At 45.7% G+C, this 4857-nt stretch overlaps 1 pseudogene; it reads left to right on the top strand.

Annotated features, from left to right (window-relative positions):
• The first annotated feature begins 2064 nt into the window (after positions 1-2064).
• LOC119808432 lies at positions 2065-2786 on the top strand (annotated as a pseudogene).
• Positions 2787-4857: the final 2071 nt, after the last annotated feature.

Raw genomic sequence — 4857 nt, 5'->3', positions numbered from 1 at the left:
AACCGGTTAATCAGCCTGGTAGCATCCTTAACACAGGTGTGTCTTTCTTCAGAGAACTCTGGTGCACAGCTGACAGGAGTCGGGGGACTAAAGGATTCTATTGTGAGGTTCCTTTTTTCATCCTACATGGAAAATAGACCCTCATCCAGGCTTTCTGAGAAAAGGATTCCAGTGATTTCTTCAGATCACCCCCTTAGGGAGTCTAGAACCCTTCCCAGGGACCCTGTGAAACTCCCCAGTTTATTTGAGCAAGATGAGAGCCGATGTTGTGGGATAATCTTTTTGTACACTCTGAAGATGTGTCTCTGCCAAGGCACCTCCTGATTGGTTTGATAAAGATCTGAATGGCCAATAGCTAGGCAGGAGAGGATAGGCGGGACTTCTGGACAGAGATAAAAATGCAAGGAAAAAATTCAAGAGTTACAGTTTTTCCAGAAGATGTAGAGGGAGTTGGACATACACTCTATTGAGGAAAGGTAAAAAGCCGTGTGGCAGAATGTAGAATCCATTAACGTAAATGGGTTAATTTAAGTTATAAGAGACAGTTGGGAACAAGACTAAGCTAAGGCCAAGCTTTCATAATTAATAAGAAGTCTCCATGTCACTATTTGGGAGCTAGTGGTTCAGAGAAAGACCCAATACGAACTATAGAAAGAAAGAATTCCAGTTTTGCAAGAAGAGCTGAACAAGATGTGGGTGACCCAGCAGGCTGAGATCTCGTCCAGGGAAAACGTCAGTGGCCACCATGACTTCCATATCCACAGGAAAGAAGAAAAGAGCTGCCACTCACTCAGCAGCTCACAGGAAGAGAGGGGGAGAAGCAACAGCAGCACATGGGGCAGCTTGCATGCGTGGAGAAACAACAGCTCCAGGAACCTGCAGACCAGCTTATCACCCCCACTGACCATGCTGCCACCACATAGCATCTTTCTCAGCTGAATTTATCAAGAAGGCTTTTTTTTTCTAAACTGAAACAGATTAACTGTTTCTTTGGGATTTGTCTCAGTTTTTGGAAAAACGTTTTATGATGATATTGGTTTTGCTTTCTTCTTCAAATTCCATTGAAATAGAATCCACAGCAACCTGCTGTTTTTCAAATCAAAGGTGGTTGTGACATGCAAACACAGCAGAATGTATTGATGGTTGAGTGTGGTTCCCTGGGAGGCGACCCTGTTAAACAGAGTCCCGAGGGGCGTGGGCCTTGGGTTCCACGCAATTGGAGTGATTCTCACCTCTGTTGCTCAGTGTGTGACACAGGCCTAGGCGATGACCTCTCTCCCAGAGCATCAGCTCACTCACCTGTGAAAACTGGGACTAAGCACAGACAGATTGTAGGGAGGGCTACGGGCTTTTGAATGCAAAAGTTTGACATAATTTTACAGACCTGAACTGAGTCTGAGCTCCGATCTGTTCAGTCTTGCTGAATGCCGTGTTGGACTTGGCACTTCCCTCCAGCTTACAAATAGTGTGTGTTTGTGTGTGTGTGTGTGTGTGTGTGTGTGAGAGAGAGAGAGAGAGAGAGAGAGAGAGAGAGAGAGAGAGAGAGAGAGAGAGAGAGAGAGAACTAATGCTCTCGGCCAGGCTTCTGAGCTAGGAGGCATGCATGTCCTGACTTGATTTAGGAAGCCTGAATGGCTTAAAACGTGAGCAAATGGAGGCTTGATGAGGGCTAAATAGTTTCACCCAATATCAGTGACCGCTGCTAAAGTCAACTTTTAAAACTTGGGTCTGTGTGAGTGCATAGGACAGGATCTGCTCTGCACTGACAACAGGACCCCAGCTCTGCACTATCTTCACTGACAAAATGGGGTAGTGGTGGGAATGCTTATTAAGAAAAGACGGATGAATACATGTCCAAATACATGTATGCATGATGCATAGGATGGGTTATACAGTGATACCCCAAAGTATTCAAACCTGGTTCTCTCTGGGGTGAGCGACAAGCACAGGAAAGGGGGTGTGGGGAGTGAATCCTTTACAGTTAGAATGCATTTGTGTGTCACGTGTGCAAAACAAAGAAAATAACATGGACAGTAACAGCTCTCGGCACGCCTTGCTGCTGCCATGGTTATCGCCATTGAGGGCACCCGCAGGAAAGCACGCATCCTCTGCCTGCTTGGCGTGAATGGGACCCTCACACAAGCTCGCCAGAAGTAGGGAGCAGATCGGATTGGTGGGTGGCTCTGACTGCTCGAAGATCGCTGAGCAGCTAGGTGGCAGGGATGAAGTCTGGTGAAGTTTGATTGTGTGCTTGCTGAAAATGGGCAGTGCAGAATAAGTACGGACAGTTACCCTGCAAGCAGACATCCCAGAACCACCCTTGGGGAGGAGGAGCTCTTTCAGAATTTGATCAACTTCAGCCTCATACACAGCCCTGCTCAGACTGCCCAAAAAGCATGGAACCTTATTGGATTCCAGAATGGCAGGCTGAACATTTGCCCATCAGTCACAGCGGCACCCCAAAGGAAGAGGATCGAGTTCTCTGAACTAGACAAGAAGGAGAAGATCCAGGAGAAGTTTGTGGAAGCCCTGAAGACAGAATTTGCTGGCAATGGGCTGAGGTTCTCCCAAGGAGGCATAAAGGACTCCCATGTCTTATCCTCTAGAACTGGATGAGGACAGCTTTGACATCACCCTCTTCTCTGGCAATGAGACCAGTCTTTGTAGAAATGACTTTGAGGTCTATGCGAACTCCCAGACTGTCAGCCATAGCTGTTGTCTCCCAACAGGACACTGTACAACAATATAAAGGGCTTTTCTTCCCAGAGACAGCCCACAAGGCATGACAGTGCCCACAGCTGAACCCTGAGACCTTTAAAGAGCTCTGGCCAGGCCATGTGGCTCCAGGGCTCCCCTCCCTCTGACCCAACATGTAGTGTCTTGTGGGGCACCACAAGACCCTCCCACACAGGACCAGGGTCTTTGGGACAGAACAGGCTTCACTCAGAGGAAGCCATCTTAGTTATGCTATGGAGTCTGCTAGTCACAGACTGACAGAAAGGCAGGGAGGGGGCATTGCTCAGAGGACTTTTTCACAGATATTGAAGATCCCAAGACAAACAATAATAGTAATAGCAGTAGTAAATACTATGACACGAACCAAGTAATGCTGTAAGTCCCTTCCACCTGCGCCATCTACACCAGGCTCCTTACCCAGCAGCCAGCTCCACTGCCTCCTGCAGATGCGCTTAAGGCATGGTTTTACTAACACTTTGGGACAATTTTGCCATCTAGTGACCACTTTAGAAATTACATCCCGTCCATCTACCTCTCAGAAGCATCACCGCCCTAGATTTCTAAACACTGGTATTGTTCCTCAAGACCACACACACAATTAAAAATCTAGAAGCAAAGAACATACCCAAAGATCTGGAAAAGTAGGTGCAGTAGTGTGCTTCAGGGAGCCAGTATTTTATGAACTGCTAAAAGTAAATTTAGATTAAAGAAATTGACTTGCAGAGGTTTCTGGAGTGTGCTATTGAGTAGGAAAAGGAGCCAGATTTCAGAGAAAAAAATCTTAATACACATACATACATACACATATACACAGGCATACATACAACCAAACAACAATGTGAAGAATATGTCTTGATGAATATCAATTAAAGAAAGAAAATCACAAGGTTAAATAATAGACTAACTTCCCAAAAGATTATCTGACCAAATAACTTTAAGATAATGCCAAACAAATTATCAAAGATACTAAAGATGGTCCTGATTAAAATGACCATACTGTGCCCTCTGAATCCTCCGCAGTGTGTATTGATCCTCCCCTGTGAATGGGGGAGTGGAGGGATAATGAACACCTTACATGAGTTTATATTCACACAAGCATGTACACATGGGTACACGGACACACACACATGGTGGGGGTGGGGTCCACCCATCTATTCCAAAGTCATTCTGAGATCAAAGAAGATTATGTGTCTCAACACTGCGCTGCAGGGATGGTGGGAATGGTATATTGTGTGCACCACAGTGACTGACAGACATTAAGTACTCAGTAAAGGGTACTTCTGCTACTGCTACTCCCTCCATTGCTGCTAAAAGGAGAACATATTTAGGTTCCATAGAATCTTGAGATGGGCCGGGCGGTGGTGGCACACAACTTTAATCCCAGGACTCTGGAGGCAGAGGCAAGTGAATCTCTGAGTTTGAGGCCAGCCTGGTCTACAAGAGCTAGTTCCAGGACAGGCTCCAAAACTACAGAGAAACCCTCGAAAAAAAATCTTGAGATGGAGTCATCTCTAGAATATCAGACAGGGTCAGATGACCAACTGCCACTCAAGTTAGATAAGAAACTGAGCAACTGAGCCAAATTTATTCTGCTCTGTCCTAACTCCATGGTCCTGGGAATTTGCCTTTCTGATTAACAAACACATCACAGGTTCAGGAATGTCTTGAGTTCCTCCAGTCCCACCTGATGGAAACAATCACATCTATCGGAAGACCTAAGGCCAGGGTGGAGGGAAGGAGGGGGCACTAGAGCTACAGCTCCCACCTTCCTCTCACTGCACAGTGTCTAGCATTGAATTAAATGCCTATTGGTGACCTTGCCTTCTTCATTTTGTTCTCTGTTTAATGAAGACATGGCGTGTTCCTTGACCATTGAGAAGAGTGAGCTTGGATATCACATTGTGGTACTCCTCTTGATCCATACAAGGGACAAGGGATGCCTACTCAGACTTCCTTAAAATCTAAATCCTTCACCAATAATTAACATTGACTTCATTGACACAGAAGGATTCATCCCTGCTCCCAAGCACATGCTCACACCAGTCAAGTGAAACCCTTAAACCCATAATTAAAATGCAGTTTGTTACAAGTAGGATAATGATGTTAGCAAGAAACTCTGCC

This window comes from Arvicola amphibius, chromosome 2 (genome assembly GCF_903992535.2).
Source record: "Arvicola amphibius chromosome 2, mArvAmp1.2, whole genome shotgun sequence".
NCBI lineage: Eukaryota > Metazoa > Chordata > Mammalia > Rodentia > Cricetidae > Arvicola > Arvicola amphibius.
The sequence above is the reverse complement of the archived record's forward strand: the minus strand, read 5'-3'. Positions and strand labels throughout refer to the sequence as shown.